This window comes from Chelonoidis abingdonii, chromosome 25 (assembly GCF_003597395.2).
Source record: "Chelonoidis abingdonii isolate Lonesome George chromosome 25, CheloAbing_2.0, whole genome shotgun sequence".
Taxonomy (NCBI): domain Eukaryota; kingdom Metazoa; phylum Chordata; order Testudines; family Testudinidae; genus Chelonoidis; species Chelonoidis abingdonii.
The window spans coordinates 18,760,291-18,777,550 of record NC_133793.1 but is presented as its reverse complement, the minus strand read 5'-3'; the positions used below and the strand labels follow the sequence as shown (position 1 = coordinate 18,777,550).

At 46.1% G+C, this 17,260-nt stretch overlaps 1 pseudogene; it reads left to right on the top strand.

Annotated features, from left to right (window-relative positions):
• Window positions 1-3,250: 3,250 nt before the first annotated feature.
• On the top strand, window positions 3,251-4,230 carry LOC116836594 (olfactory receptor 6F1-like; annotated as a pseudogene).
• The last annotated feature ends 13,030 nt before the right edge of the window (window positions 4,231-17,260 follow it).

The window sequence follows — 17,260 nt, the reverse complement described above, 5'->3', positions numbered from 1 at the left end:
GAGTCGCCGTCTCGTCTGTTTAGTGTGATGGTTAGACGTATCGTGTAATGGCCTGTACGGAGCCAGGGCACCATAAGGTTTCATTTCACGTTTGACGTAACCGGGTTCGCTGTTGCAGTGATCCAGTCTGCCACTCGGCGACCTGTAGTAGTTCTTTAGCTATTGCCTTAGACGTGGGTTTCTTAAAGGATGGCCTTGGATAGTGTGGCATTGTCAAGGATGACTAGTACGTTTCGTGGCCGTGCCGACTTTTCTAGTGGGCCCACTATGTCCATAGCTATCCTCTCGAAGGGACATCATAAATAGGTAAGGTACTAGTGGGCCCACAAGTGAGGTCGAGGGCTATGCAGCTGGCATTCAGGGCAGGAGGCACAATAACGCTGGACTTCTGCTCGTATCCTGGCCAATAAAACCTCTCTAGTATTCTATCCAGCATCCTTGTCTACCCCTAGATGTCCCCAAATAAATACTTGACTAACTCAGTACGGCCCTTATGTGTTTCCGTGAGACTAGGAGTTGCTCTACTTCTCCCCTCGTATTTGCTCTATTCTGACAACAGATGTGTTGAGCACGTAATATCGCCTTGGACCTTTGACTTTTCCTTCTACAGGTACTCCATTTACTCCATTAGCTCTCCCTCCGTTCGCATATAATGGATCTTCGGCCTGTCCCCTCCAAAGTCTCACGTGCAGTGCTGAACTGACCTAATTCCAGGGGCTTTCAACTCTTCCCCTGAGGTGCTCCCACTTGAGCAGGAACCTCCTCGAGTCCTCCGGTGCCCGAACCTTCTCTCTTGTCTCCTGGGCGGTTCGCCTACCCACAAGGAAGTCTTTTGATTAGCTGCCAGAATCCGGTCCCTAACTTTTAGCCGCCCTTCGTTCTCGCCTACCTGCGGGTTTTCCAGGGGATGAAACAATTCTGGAGCAAATTCAGCAAACATTGGGGCGAGGCTATCTTTAGTTGCTCTATCTCAACCTGGGGGTTGCTACCTCTCTGCCTCTATCGGGGCAAAGTTCTCAACCCAGGAAGTCTCTCCCAACAAAACAGGATAAGGGGCTGGGGATACTTCCTGCAGAAACTCTGGTGGTTCCCCTGGTTTCAATCCGTACTGAATTGTAGGTAAAATTCACGGTGCCATGTACGATGTTACCCTGTGCTTTTGGCCCGAGTTAGTTGGTCTGTTCCACCAACTTTCCCGAGACCAATGTGACAGCACTCTCCGAATCTATTATGCTATGGTTTTTATTACCATTCATTTTACTGGTCTGGTAAATCCATGTGAGGTCAATGTAACCCCTACCAGGTTGATCAGGCCACATGCTCCCATAACTCCCCAGATTACACTGCATGGCACCTCCTTGTTGGACATTGGCTGCTATATGCCCAATTCCCACATTCATAACACCGTCCCTCATTCCAGTATCACCCCTGCCTGGGGCTAGTGGCCGCCCCCACCACTCTTCCCACCCCCAGGTCCTTCTGGCCTCGAGCCTTCCTCCACTGTCGTCCTCCCGGTTATATTTTTCTAGAGTTCTCGACAGTCCGGGCCTTGGTTTGGGGTTGTCTTCCTGGGTTGCCGTGTCTCCCGCTTGGAGTCTTGAACAGTTCGGGGCTGCCAGTTGTCTTTCCACGAGGGAGACCAACTCTATCATAGGTAGAGGGTCATTCTGACCCACCCAAGTCCTGAGTCCTGGTGGTAACCCCGCATATACCGGTCCAATATTAGTACCTCCATCATCTCCTCAGAGCTATAGGCTTCAGGGCGCAGCCATTTCCGGGTCAGGTGGATCAAGTCAAACAACTGCGTTCGGGGTGTCTTGTCCTCCATATATCGCCATTCATGAACCTCTGTGGCCGGAGTGCGTTGTCACTCCGAACCTGGCCAGATCGCCTTTAGCTGGGAATTGCGCACCTGCAGACATACGTAATAGACCTTCTGGGCTTCCCACATAGGAATGGGGCAAGGATACCAGACCATTGTTCTGGGCCAGGCCTCCCGCAGGGCTGTTCTCTCAAAGCCAGGAGGTATGCTTCCACATCATCCTCCCGGTCATTTTGTAAGTAATGGCTAGCCCGTATGGTCCGGGTCCTTCCCGTGGTATTCTGTTCCATAAGGGTCTTCATCTGGCTTATTAGGTCTCTCAGCAGGGCTCGGTCCTGAGCAGCCTGACTCAGCAGCAGCTGATTAGTCTCTTGCTGCATCTAGTCGCTCTTGTTGGGCGGTTGCCTGGACCTGGTAGCCTCTGCTGTGCCGCGGTGGCATGTATAATGGCCTTGCCACCGTCGTCCATCTTAGGGTGGGAGGGTGATGTCTCCCCCTGGCATGCCCCAATGCGCAGATCCCACCCTGACACCACGTGTAGCAATGCCGGTACAGTTCTGCTGGGTCTCGCGCTTTCTTTCTCTGGGTAGGTTCAGGGCGCTATTGCTTGCCTCTGAACCAGTTCTTAATCACTCCCTAGTGTCCTTGGAGGAGGAGTGTGAGTGGGAGGGACCTGGGCCCGCCCTCTACTCCAGGTCCCAACCCAGGGGCCCTGGGGTTGTGGTGAACCACTTGACTAGCGGTTTTCTCCCTGGGTTACTTCCCTCTCATACCCGTCAGCTTGTGAAGGGCTTCTCGCTCTCTTCTATACAAGCCTGGTGCCCTTACCTAGGGTTCTGTTGGGCTTCCCAATCCACCGCAGCACTCCTCCAACCTTCTATTTCTCTCTGGACAACTCTCTCTCCTTCGCATCGCACTCTGCTCCAATCAACCTTTCTCCTTCAACTACCACCCCTGTCTGACTGAAGCAGGGGTTTATATCCCATGACTGGTAGTCAGGTGCTCTAAGGGAGCGTGCTCTAATTGGAGTCAGGTGCTCTAACTTGGCCACAGCTCGTTCTAGTTAATCTAAAGCAAACCTTCCTCCCTTGGCAGGGAATAAGGCCCCCTGCTAACACTCTTATGCTGCCCTCTGGCCATGCTGTATCACACAGTACTTGACTGCCAGAGAACCGGGCTGTTATAGTAATCATTGATATCCACATACACACCCTGTTCCCCATCAGAGCAGTGTTTTGTCCTCAGACTGAGACTCCTGGCACTTTTCTCTGAAATCTACATTTAGTTTTAAAATTTCATCCTGTAACCAGGAAAGGGAGTGAGATTCTGAATATTTATGACATTTTTAAACAAGATTTGATTAACTTTTAACTCTGTGTTCTTTCAATTCAATTGCACAGGGTGTTTTATTGTTCCTGGACTCAGACCATGGCAGACAGAGACTGGGGAAACCAAACAGCCATCAAAGAATTCATCCTTCTGGGATTCGGGGATCTCCCTGACCTGCAAATTCTTCTCTTCCTGATGTTCCAAGTGATCTACATGGCAACCGTGGCTGGGAACACCCTCATTGTGATGCTCATTGTGGCTGATCAGCACCTTCACACACCCATGTATTTCTTCCTGAACAACCTGTCCTGCTTGGAGACCTGTTACATCTCAACCATCCTTCCAGGTTGCTGGCCAGTCTCCAGACTGGGGACAAAACCATCTCAGTCAGTGGCTACATCATACAACTGTATTTCTGTGGTTCTCTGGGATGTACAGAATGCTATCTCCTAGCAGCAATGTCTTATGGTCGGTATTTAGAAATATGTAAACCCCTGCACTATTCAACTCTTATGAATAGCAGGTTTTGCCTTCAGTTGGCAGCTGGGTCATTGTTAAATTGTTTTTTGGCTATTACCATATTTGTCTTATTCCTATTGCAGTTAATATTCTGTGGCCCAAATGAAATTGACCATTTCTATTGTGATGCCATCCCACTGATGGAATTGTCCTGGAGTGATGCCCAGCTGGTCATACTGCTGGCTTTCATACTAGCCTGTGTATTCACCCTGCCTCCATTTCTCCTAACCCTGACATCCTATGTTTGTATCATCACCACCATCCTGAGAATCCCTTCCACCACTGGGAGGCAAAAGGCCTTTTCCACCTGCTCCTTTCACCTCATTGTGGTGACAATTTTCTATGGCTCCATAAAGACTGTGTATCTGCTACCAAAATGTGATACACTGAAAGACTTGAACAAAGTGGTGTTTCTTTGCTACACTGTCCTGACTCCCCTGGTAAACCCCCTCATCTACAGCCTGAGAAACAGAGAGGTCAAGGAAGCCTTGTGCAAAGCGGTCAGTAAATGTGGCTTTCACAACAACGTGCAGATACACCTACATAATAATGTAACGTGAGGTTTTCAAAGCTGCCTGGGTGTTTCAGCCATTCAGCCCCCTTAAAATTAAGTTGAAAACTCCCTTGAAAATCTCAGCACTCAGTGTTGTCCATGTCTAGTGGAAGGATCAGGGTGGGAGATGGCCATAACCATATTTCCATCATGGAGTTTTTAATTGGGCAGTAGCAGAGTGCAGACAAATATTAACCATAAAAAAAGCCATTTTTGATCTAAATAAATGTTTGGGCAATAAAAATAGCTCCTAGTGTTGCATATGTGGGACGTAAATCCTGGAAATCTGGCCACTCCTGAAATTGTCTTATTGCCCCACATAGCCCTCTGCAAACCAAACACCTTCACTGCGCTCACACAGGCCGGACACAAACAACCAGCTGCAGCAATGACCTCTGGACACTTCACTAGGCATTATAGCTCTTATCTCTGACCAGCTCTGGCAAAGCAACTGCTCCAGATTCACTCGGCCCTTATAGGGGGAGGTTGGGCAACCATAGACATGTAGATGCACATGCCAGGTCCCTGGATTGTCCAGACCACGCTGAATGGTTTTCAGGGCACATATAGAACTGAGACCAATTCTTCAGTTGGGTCTGTCAATGGTCACTGATTAGGGAACTCTGCCTGCAGCCCTTCAGGCACCGCTGCTCTTCTTCCACCAGCTGCACAGAGAAGTTCAAAGGGAGGGACCTGTTACAATGAGTATCCCCAAAATTCACTGCAACTCACTGCAACAAGCACATGCCCGAGAGGCTAGTTCTCAAGCGCCTTTCAAAGCTACATCTTACCTTCGGCAGAATCCTGTAGTGCCTAACATGGCAGTGCTGGCTCAGTCACTGGGAGCACGCTCAGGGCTTGGCCAGATGTAGGCGGACCTGGGCAACGGTGTGACTGAGAAATATTCCAACAACAATGGAAAGGATTTTCCAAGGGACCTAATGGAGTTTAGGCACCAAATCACTTTTGAAATGGAGTTGGATTCTTAACTTCCATAAAAAGAACAGGAGTACTTGTGGACCTTAGGGTATGTCTACATTATGGGATATTCCTATTTTACAGAAACCGAATTTTTTTAAAAAGATTGTATAGTCGAGTGCACACAGCCACACTAAGCACATTAATTCGACGGTGTGCATCAGTTCTGAAGCTAGTGTCGATTCAGGACACATTGCACTGTGGGTAGCTCTCCCTAGCTATCCCATAGTTCCCACAGTCTTCCCGCCCATTGGATCTGCGTTGAAGACTCCAGTGCTTGATGGCGGCAAAAAAACATTGTGCGTAGTGGTTTGGGTACAGCCTCACCCCTCCTCCGTGCAAGTAGCGACAACCGTTTTGCACCTTTTCCCTGGTGAACTCTGCAGATGCCAAATCATGACAGTCATGGACCCTGCTCAGCTCAAGACAGCATCGATGAACGTTGTAAAATCTCGTGCGTTCTCGTCCGAGTCAATGCTGGACCAGGACCTCAAAATCAGTCGGAGAAGGAGCAGCCATGGCAGCGTGGCGACGAGAGTGATGAGAACATGGACAGAGAATTTCTCAACCGCCGCGGCCCTGCGCTTGGAGATCATGCTGGAATGGGGCAGATTCTAGCCATTGAACACCGATTTTGGCCTGGGAAACAAGCACAGATTGGGGGACCGCATAGTGTTACAGGTGTGGGACGATTCCCAGTGGCTGCAAAACTTTTGCATGTGTAAGGGCACTTTCATGGACCTGGACTTGCTTTCTCTCGCTGAAACGCCAGAATACCAAGATGAGAGCAGGCCTCACAGTTGAGAAGTGGTGGCGATAGCCCTCTGGAAGCTTGCAACCCAGACAGCTACCGCGTCACTTGGGAATAATTTGGAGTGGGCAAATCTACTGTGGAGGCCGCTGTGATGCAAGTAGCAACAGAATCATTAAGCTGCTGCTATGAAAGATTGTGACTCTGGGAAATGTGCAGGTCATACGTGGATGGCTTTCTCTGTCCATTCTGCTTAGCCTTTCTTATTCCAGGCCTGTTGGTGGGCTTCCCTTGCATCTCCATCTCTTCTTTTTTTAATCTCCATTTCTTTTTCTTTCATCCCTATCTCTTTTTGTTTTCTCTCCATCTCTCTTCTGTGGTCAGCACTCTTTGGCTTTTTCTTCCGCGTCCATCCTAGCCAGCTCCTGTTTAGTTGTGTTCTTTGGTACTCATTTATTTTTTCTTTGTTGCTGTCACACCCCTCTGCAGCTTACTGACTGTGATGCTTCAGCTCAGGGCTACTTGGTTAACAGAGATTTTCTAACTAGCTATACCCGAGAGGTAGAAAGAAAGAAAACAATTCAGCTTGTAAATGCCTTTTGCTGGCTGTTTGCTCACAGCTTGAGGCTTCCTCTTAACAAAGACCCTTGTTAAAACTTAACATCTCTGCCTTCAGGCTGCTTTCCAAGCAGCTAGAAAAGAGAGAAAAAAAAGTCTCACTGGCTTTTGGTTCTTGGATCTTGAAACAAGGAGGAATTAACCATCCCCCGTCCTACCTCCCCCCCCAATCCCTAGTGAGTTCAGACCCAACCCCCTTGGATCTTAAAACAAGGAAAAAAATCAATCAGGTTCTTAAAAAGAAAGCTTTTAATTTAAGAAAGAAAAAGTAAAAAATACCTCTGTAAATCAGGATGGAAAATGCTTTATAAGGTACTCAGATTCATATAGCCCAGAGGAAAGCCCCTCTAGCCTCAGGTTCAAAGTTACAGCAAACAGAGGTAAAAATCCTTCCAGCAAAAGAAACATTCACAAGTTGAGAAAAACAAAAATAAAACTAATCCGCCTTGCCTGGCTGCTTACAAGATTGATTCAGAAAGATTTGGAGAGCCTACATGGATGTTCCATTCCTCTCAGTCCCGAGAGCAAACAACAACTACAACGAAGAGCACAAACAAAGACTTTCCTCCACCGAGATTTGAAAGTATCTTGTCCCCTCATTGGTCCTCTGCACAGGCATCAGCCAGGTTTACTGAGCTTCTTAACCCTTTACAGGTAAAATAGACATTAACCCTTAACTATCTGTTTATGACACATGGTCACTATGCAGATTGCTAGAAACAGCAGGAAGAGAAGGATCTTCACCTCACAGAGATTTCTGAATCCCAGGAGGATGAACTCTGTGATTAATGTTCTGTGTCTGCCTTGGTCTGTATCGGGGAAGATAAAACAAACTCTACACTATAACGAGAATACAGCATTTGTTAAACTTTAATAATCCATTTAAAAGGATTTATATTCAAATGCCCCAATCACCTTTCAGCTAGCAGCCCAGAAACTTGCTTGAAAACAAACCGGGGCAGTGGTGTTCATACAATGGAGGTTGATGCTGACCTACCAGGCTGTGGAATCCTTCTAAGGCTACGTCTGCACTAGAAATGCCCCACTGTAGCTGCACTGCTGTCGTGCAGACCCTTACTACAGCGACGAAAGGGTTTCTGCTGTCACTGTAGTAAATCCACCTCTCCAAGAGATAATAGCCCAGTCAACTGCAGAAGTCTTCTGACCACCTAGCAGCATCTATGGTGAGGTTTAAGCTGGATTAAATACATCACACAGGGCATGAAATTTTTCACAGTCCTGAGTAATACTGTTAGGTGAGTTTATCTTTGTAGTGTAGGTGAGCCTTTACTCTCCTTTTCTCGCCCCATTACTATTCAGTGTCATTATGAAAGACTCTGACAATGGATGGTCATTTGGGCTGGAGACAGCCTGTGAAAGTGACTCTGTAGCCCAGTGGCTAGGGCTGTCACCTAGGGTGTGGGTGAGACAAGTGCATGCCCCAATGACGACTTAATTATTTAGTGGAACAGCTCCGAGAGGAGAGATTGAGAACACCCCTTGGCTCAGTGTTTAGGGCATTTGCCTGCAGTGTTAGAGATCCCTATTAAAATCTCTTCTCGTGTGGCCACAGTGGGAGTGGAAGCTGGGTCTCCACACCCCCACTGAGTGCCTTAGCCACTGGACTAAATCTTATAAGTGACTGACTTCAGCCTCCTCCTCCAGCTGGTTTTTTAATATTTTGCTTTGCTCTTGTCAAAATACCTGAAACTCAAAACAAAAAACTTTTTTACAAAATTAAGGGTTTCCTCTTGTTTCAACATCACGGAAATGTTTCCAGTCAAAGTTTTCCATTTCAGTAATGTGAGAACGTTTTGACTTTTTTGAACTCAATATTTTTTTATTTGACTTTTCAATTCACCTTGTCATTTTTGGTTTGACCAGAAGCAATATTTTTTTAAAATTGCAAGTGAACCGAAAAACCCGTGATTTGCCCAGCTCTATCAATAACATGGAAAGTGAGTGAGCAAAACTGACAGCAATGTGCTGCTAAGTCAGACTCCGATTTGTGTATAGATCCTGATGCATCTGATTAAGAACAGATTTAGCATTGCTCCCCAGAATCTGCTCCAAGGAGCCATCCCTAGAGGCTTGTAATGGGTATGCCAGCTCCCCAGGAGGAGTCTGGCAAATGGAGGTGTGATGACTGGATTCCCTTCAAAAGTTTCCCCTCTTCCGCAGAACAACCCAATGCTCCATGAATGTGGCTTTGCCAGTCCAAAACCTCACCTCTGAAGCCTTTTTATGCAGACATTTGTTTGATTTCATTTGCGATGTATCATACGCATCAGATCTTTTGTTGCTATGTGATCATCACTAACTTCTGGATTTCTCTGCTAACGGATATCGATTCAATCTGCTTAGTGACATTCTGAAAATGGAACAATAAAATCTCCATTAATATCCACAGTAGTGAAGTCATTCATTTAGAAGGGGTATAAAATCACATGATTCTGAAAAGCTGCCAGCTACCATGTCTAAGGGTTTCATTTCTCTTTAACATTTCCTTTTTGACCTTTTTCCTTCTCCCACTTGGAACTTCTGCAACTTTGAAGAAGTTAGAGAATGAGAAGGAAAAAAATCAAGTCTGTTACTTTGCCACTTTTGCAATTTTTCAAGCTTTGAGAAAGTTTTTAGAAAGTCACTGAGTGGCCAAATAGAAAAGGAATTTGTGTGTGTGCTGTGCGCGGGGGGGGGGGGGGGGGGAATGACACTATTTAGTTGTTTTAAACCACTGGGTGCAATCACCAAAGTTTGAAAAAAGTCAAAGTTCTCTTATGATTAATGGAAACAGCTTTCAAATGCCAACCTTTTCACATATGCCGTGTTGTTGTAGCCATGTGCGTCCCAGGATATAGAGCAGCAAGGTGGGTGAGTGATATCTTTAACTGGATAACTTCTTTGGTGAGAGAGACAAGCTTTCAAGCTTACCAGAGTTCTTCTTCCAGTCTGGGAAATGTGCTCAGAGGTATGTCTACACTGCAATTAAACCCCATGAGGGGAGAGTCGCCTAGAGCTCGGGCTCCACTGAGCCCAAATGTCTCATTGCAATTTTCAGGCAGAATCACTGACACAAGCCAGCTGCAGGTGGTTTAATTGCAGTGTGACATAACCAAAGGTCACAGCTAAATACAAAGGGGAACAGATTGTTCACATAAGTAGTGAGCACTTTCAAGGATCAGCAGGTGAGTGGCCAGTAAAAGGGGAGGAGAAAGCTGAGTTGGGGAGGGAGTTAAGTGGGTTACAGTTGTTGTAATAGACACAAATGTCCCGTTATATGGTGCTGTCAATGATAAATTATTAGGGGATGCATCGTGGTTATCAGTTGTGTGAATAATGTTGCTTTTACTGTTGTCTTAGTATACAAGTGTATTTTGAAGTTTGATTTACTGTCAAAGTTATGAATTACCCCAGACTGTCTTTTGAGGTTTATGCAGGTTGCCTTTGAGGACAAGGCCGATAGGTCAATATGGTATGACTGCTTTGGGAAAAGAGTTCACCAATGGGGATGTGTGTTTTTATCACTTTTTTCCTGAGAGTTCATTACAAGCGATAGTATGATTAGACGATGTCTGGCTTCACCACACAGAGTTATTTGGGGGGCATTTAGTGCACTGGATGAGGTACACCACATGTGATAGGCATTTGTAGGACCCATGGATCTTGAGAGACGTGTGGTGGCGGTGGGGTATTCTCATCACAGAAGTGAGATATGACTACAATGTTGCATCGTTCTGGCAGTGTCTGGTTGCTTTGAGTTAGTGCGTCCTGGTCTGTGGGGAGTTTGCTTCTTATGATGAGGTTTGCGGGGGTTGTTTGAAGACCTGAAGGGGGATTCAGGAATGATTTCTTATAGGATGGGTACCAGTTGATTATGGTTGTATTTTTAATGATACCTGGTTGTCACCTACCACATCACACTGGAACCATACAGGGTATGTGCAGGAGGGTCCTCCCTCCCCCTCCCATCATTTAAAGCCAGTTCTCTACAGGGTATTGGATGGCCTGTTGATGAGTGTCTTTGTTGTGAAGGCATTCTTATGTTAAGGTGTATATCCCAGACTTTTCTTTTGGTGCATTTTCTGTGTATCTAAGTGCCTGGCTTAGATAGCAGATTTTTGTTGTGTCGGGATGGTTCTGATCTGACAGTAGTGTGGTGATCCAGCTGCGTTTCTTTATATGGTTATCTGTTGGGTTCCATTGTTGATGGTGATTGTGCGTGTCAGAAGATGATGCTCGGTGTGGATATTCTAGAGAGTTTCATGGATGGTGTGGTGGATTAAGTTGTATGAAAATCTATGGAGGAGTTTTAGATTGGCTGGTCATAGGATGAAGTATCAAGTATCTCAGTACCATGCACCATGAACCAGTGATATCACTGAGATACGTAGACAATGCACAGTGGTGCACCAGGGTGATTAGTGGCTCCCACCGAATGTTTGGAGAAGTTTGTCTCAAGGGGTGCTACCTGTGAGTGAAACTACAAGCCAGAACATAATTTCAGCATATATACATAATTCCTCACATTTCTGTGCTTACATCTCTCATGATTCTGATGACCAGTGCGACATTAGAGACATGCATGACCCTTTTGTGAACACCTGGGATCTGTGTCCTCTGCCGTTGTCATCAAGATGTCTAGGGTCACACTAACTTCTAAAAATCTGCCCCTCATACAAAGAGCTTAAGCATGGCAATACCAGCCTAGGCACCTGCCATGCAGGATCCACAGCTCAATTAGGCTTAGGCTGCATGGGGAGAACTGGGGCTCCTAACCCCATTGATTTCAGTGGCAGGTAGGAGCAAAGTCCCTTTGAGCACTGCCTAGAAAGGGATCCACAAAAGCCAGCTGCTGAGCTCAGCGGGACATGCCTAAGCCCTCTCCGTATGAAGGAACAAGGCATTAATCTCAGCCTGAGGAGAGCATTGTTGGTTCTCAGGTCACAACCCCCCCAACACACAGCAGGGCAATCACTCGAAGTGGAAAGCAGATTCTTTTCCCCCTATGCTGTCATGGCAGGCGTTTGAAACAGGGGTCTGACCACTGGGCTGTAGAGTCATTCCTCCTCTCCTTTGGCCAATGCGGAGTTATTTATACACAGTGGAATGGCTTCAACAGACAGACTGTGAGCACCCCTGCTCCCATTATCCAAACATCCCAAGCCAGTGCTGGGAACCACCTGCCAAGTGTGGAACCCAGCTTCTAATCCTTCTCTGCAGAGGGAGAGTTCAACCTGCATATCCCACACCCTGGCTGAGACCCCAGCCATGGAATCAAGGCTGAAAGGAGAGGCTGCCATCCCCTTGCCATGTTGCACAGGTTAGTCGTGCTCCAAAGCAGTCTTTGCACGACCACTGAAAGGGTGGGGCCCTGAACTTGCATATGAGAGAGGAGCCTCTGCACCTAGACAGAGATGCCAGGACGTACTAACTCCGCATGGACTTAGGCAGGTAGGGAACCTTAATGGTGGAAATTCAGATGCCAAGGAGATTTCTGTGCTGGACATTGAGGCTCAGTGGGAGATTAGGTGGCAGCTGAGCAGGGTTTTTGGTATGCCATTGTAATGCTGGACTTTGGCATTTGTCACTTGAGGTGCTTAAGTCCTCTGGTGGATCTAGCCCCTAAATCTCATAGTCAAAAGGAACTGATGCACCTGGGAACAAATCTTGTAAACCGCCAGTAAGACATAGGCTCCTATGTCACTTAAGAAAAGGGTTTTAGGCTCCATACTGTATAACGGCCACAAGGGGCAGCAGAGGGTTAGGGGCAGGGATGGGGCAGCTATACTGATAATGGGCACTAGGGGGCAGTCAAGATTTTCTGGCCAATGTTTTGTGTGTCTGTTCTTATTTCAGCTGATTCTGGGGAATGACAAATGGACAGTACTAAATACTAAAACCATGATTTTAGTTAAACAATATTTGTAAGTGATTAAGAATTGGAATCAAAACTTGAATTAAAAATGTAAGCCAAGCTTTGTGAAGCTTCATGTCTTTCCCTATATTATATATTCTAGTTCTGTATTCAGCCAATAACCTTCAAAGAGTTAAGCGATACAATTTCAGCCATATCTGCTATATTTTTGTCAGATTAATTAAAAATGAAAAGAAAAATAAACCACTTATTTAAAAATGCAGTTATGTGAGCCACAAATATTCAGCACTGGGAATTATGAAGAACAAAGCTTGGGAGACACAATTATTCATACTAGTGATAAATTAGATGGAGTCCTTATTAAGTGATCAGGGAGTAATTTACTGTGCTCTTCCGTGAAGGCTGCAAGAAGCATTCTCTCCAGGGCAAGAAGTGACAGTCTGCCAAACTTCATGCTGAAAAACTTTGTAGACTCCAGTTGTAGAATATATTGTAATACACAGAAATGAAATTATGATTGTCATTGTACCCACTGAGGACCATGAATTGGCTAGTGTGAATGTATAACACAGTTCTCTACAGGATGCAGTCGGTACTGTTCTGTTGGTTATCAAACACTCCAACAGACCAACTACAGAACTATATTTCTTGTATGAGATTATCTAATTTGTGTAACTGCTGTGTCACTGAAGATGCCTGTGACTCAAACTTTTCAAGGTTTTGGGGAAAAAAGTAGATCTCTGACTTCCATGCTTCCATGGTCTGGGCTTTTCCAAGAAGCCTAAGGAAGTTAAGTGCCAAACTCTCATAGCAATTCAGTGGCAGCTGTGTACACTTTACACCCCCTCCCTTTGACAATCCCATCCTAAATGTGTAAAGCACCTTGTTGTACCTGCATTTTATCTGAGCAAAAATTGGGAAACGTTTTCGAAAACACTTAGGCTTCTGTGTCCCTGCTTAAGTTTGCTTAAGTCTTGTTGACTTTCAATGACTCTTAGGCCTGGTCTACACTGGGGGAGGGGATCAATTTAAGATAGGCAACTTCAGCTACAAGAATAACATAGATGAAGCCAACGAATCTTAGATCGACTTAGATTGACTTACTTCACGTCCTCGCATGCAAGATCAACGGCTGTCGCTCCCCCCTTGACTCCACTTCCACCTCTAGCAGTGGTGGAGTTCCAGAGTCGAGGGGGAGCGCGTTTGGGGAATCAATTTATCGCGTCTAGAGGAAACGTGGCAAATCAATCCCTGATTGATCACTACCCACCGATCTGGTGGGTAGTGTAGACGTATCCTTAGGGTGCTAATCCTTAGTTACTAAAACACTTTTGAAAATGGAATTTAGGCTCCTAAATCACATAAACACTTGAAAAAATGTTCCCTGAACTAATTATCTGATATTAGATGGGGTCTGGGTACTTCTGTGTTTTGCTATTGAGGGCAACTCAGGGTTTGTTTAGAGGAAGTGCAAGATCAGCTAACTGTGCTGAGATTTTTCAAAGCTGCCTAGGGGAACTGGATGGTAACTCAGTGTCTAAATCATTTAGGCAGCTTTGAAAATCTCAGCTGTAAACCTTATTTCTAGAATTGGTGTTATTTCTTGACCATCAACATAACATTTATCCACTAAAGAGAAAGATTTATTTTAAGATTAGAAGTTTCTTCCCTCTCCAGGACTTTCGCTTTGAGATTAGAAGTTTGACTCTACTGACGTTGTCTGCAAATAAACCTAATACTAACTTTCCCTTGCCTGTTACATTCCCCACAGCAGATGCGTCTCAAGAGACTGCATCTTCCCACAGAATTTGGCAGAGGGTATGAAGCACAGGGCACATTACCAGATATAATAGAGCCATGGTAGCCCATCTCAGCTATGACATTCTATTGACTGAGAACATGGAAGTACATGAATGCAGTGGGGAGATAAGATAGACTGAACAACCTGGATCACAATATCTGAAATCCTGAGTGTGGAGGTGACAGACTCCAGCTGCTGATAGAAGTAAATCAATCTTTTCCTCCTTGCTTCTTGAAGCTCAAGGTTTTTGAAGCCATGAAAGTTTGCTAGGTAACCAGTTCCATTGGAACCTATGGGGAATTTGGAAAAGATCTCTCTTAAACTCCCAACCCAACAGAATTTGGAAGAAGGAAAGCCCACTCAGGTCACTGCTATTCTAGCTCCTTGTATAGCCCCCATTATCATGGTATCTGGGCATCTCACTGAACTGAATGTATCTATCCTCCACTGCTCTGTGAGATGCTATTGCCCCTGCTTTACAGACAGGGAACTAACACCCAGAGGGACAGATTTATAGAGGTATTTCGGCACCTAAAGACAGCAGACACCCCTAGTGGGATTTATAATCAAAGGGTGTTAATTACTGCACTTACTCAGGCCCCAGTGTGCATTTTTAGGTTCCTACCAGCCTTCAGAATTCTGGCCTGAAAGTCACACAAGGATTTTTGTGACAAAGAAGGGAATTGAACCAACATCTCCAAAGTCTAAGGTAAGCACATGAAACACTGGAGCATCCTTCACTCCAATCAGAGCTTCCCTCTGCTACACCCAAGATTTTATTTTTCTTTCTGGCACAGACCTCGCTGGGGCATGGAGAGGGTTAGCAAGGTGATGTGGGTAGAGCAGAGCTGATATTTGCTGCTGAGCCCAGTGCTCCGGCTGTAGACGCTGTCTATGAGTAGGCTTGGCAGAATTCAATTTTTTGCAATTTGGACTACTAATATTGATTTTTAAGTTTTTTCTTCAATTTTTAACTATTTTAATTTTTACAGCTGCAGAAAATTCAGCAAGGGGCAGGGTTGGGATCAGGGTTAGAGCAGTGCTGAGAGCAGAGGTGTGGAGGTCTCCCAGCAGTGACAGTGGAGACACTGGTGGCTCCCTGCACCGCCGAGGGGTCTAAGACACCAGGATGCAAGGGGCAGGGAAGGCAGCTTCTCTGTCCCAGTGGAGCAGAATTCTGTGGCCAGGGCTGGGCGGAGGCAGAGAACCATGAGCCCTGGGAAGTGGGAGAGGCCACTCTGCTGTTGAATGGCTCCATCCACGGGCAGAAGCCATCCAGCAGCGGGGTGCTCTCCCTCACAGCCAGGGACTCATCCTTCGCCTCACAGCCCAGATTAGGGGGTCTCAGCTCTGGCCCACCAGGACCGCAGCCTGCCCTGCACCGTGCTCCTTCAGGGATGGGTGTCACCTTCCCCATGGTTGTGCAGGGGGCCCTGTGCAGCTCTGCTCACTCCCATGACAACTGGGTGCAGAGGGCTCCCTGCCTGGCTGTGGGGCCGCTGACTCCCAGCCCCGCGGCTCAGGGGAAGGCTGTGCTAATGCCAACTGTGACCCATTTTTTTTCTGTTGGTTTCAGTGTCTCAGCTGATAGTGATGTTTACTGACATCTAGTGACTGAAACCGAATCCTTCAGGAACGAAAAACTGAGCTAGTGATGAAGGCGAGTCACTGAGATTAAGCAGCTCTGGAGAAGTTCTACCCCCTGCGTGTACTGGTTCAGGCTGGCTTTTCCAGAGTCTAGAGGCATGTCTACATTACACGCAGGGCAGAGGCACAGCTGCAGCTATGCCACAGTCATGTAGACACTTACTACATCAATGAAAGGGGGTTTTCCATCATAACTGTCGGCAATACCTGTTCGTAGCCCTTGGAGAGAAAGCAATGCACAGGCACTAGGCATTAGGCACTGGGCTTGCTGGCAATCTCCCAAGGCAAGGGAGGGAGCTGTGCAGTCTTAAAACCCCCTGCCCCTGACTGAGACAAGGGGCCCTGCCCAGAGAAAGCTGATGGCTGGAGACAGGAGACCTGACTGGGACACCCAAAGTGGATCATGGAGGGGGGAAACAGCTGCCATTACCCTGAAATGGTGACAATAATTACATTAATTCTGTATGTTGTTCATTGTTTTCATAATACTCATTTTATTTGACTATTAAGAGAAAAATTGCTAAGTCTAGAAGGCAAGGGGAAAATGAACATTACAGAGGATTGAGCAGTTTTAAAAATAAATCTTATCACAAGTTCCATTATTGTTGATAGAATTGAACAGTGGCTGAAGGGGTTGCACTGATGTGACATGTTTAGGTGTTATGAGGTATGGGACACTTCGTGTCACTAGCATCCTGTTTGAAAATATCTGATTGCCTTAGCTAGTGGCAATATCATGTGGCTTGCTAAGTGACTCAATTTCCAAAACCAAAAGGATTCTAGAATAAAGAGCGATGCCTTGAGTTGGGGGAGCTCTGGTGTTGGATAAAACAAATTAATCATAGAGCGGGATCCATTCAGTTAAGGGAGCTAGTAGGTCCTGTGCTAGTTAATAATCCCCTGCTCACCTTCACCCAGAAAGTGAAGTTAATCACATTGGGAGACAACACTAATAGGGAGCAGAAGCAAACTCACAGCAGGGCAGAGGGAGTATTCAACTGCAGACAGAAACAAAATGAGATTCAATTTGCAAGCGTTTCTGAGGGAAAGTAAACTGAGACACCGAGGTGGTAGTGATACTGGAAAAGGAGAGTGAAGTGTAAATTCAGCATAAGTTTGTGATGCAACAGCTCAGTGATGTGTGTGTCTCTGGACAGGTCTAAGACAAATGTCAAAAAATGGAAAAAGAAAAACAATAGGAAAGTGCTAGACCTTGTCTCCTGGAGATTAATGTGACTTGCTTTGACACAGTGTTGATCATTGTTCTCCTCTAGTGGCTGAGTCCACTAGAGCCTGATAGCCTTTAGCTGAGCCAATAATACATTTTCAATGGAAGAGTCACAGTCCACCCTGGTGATCTGTGGTGA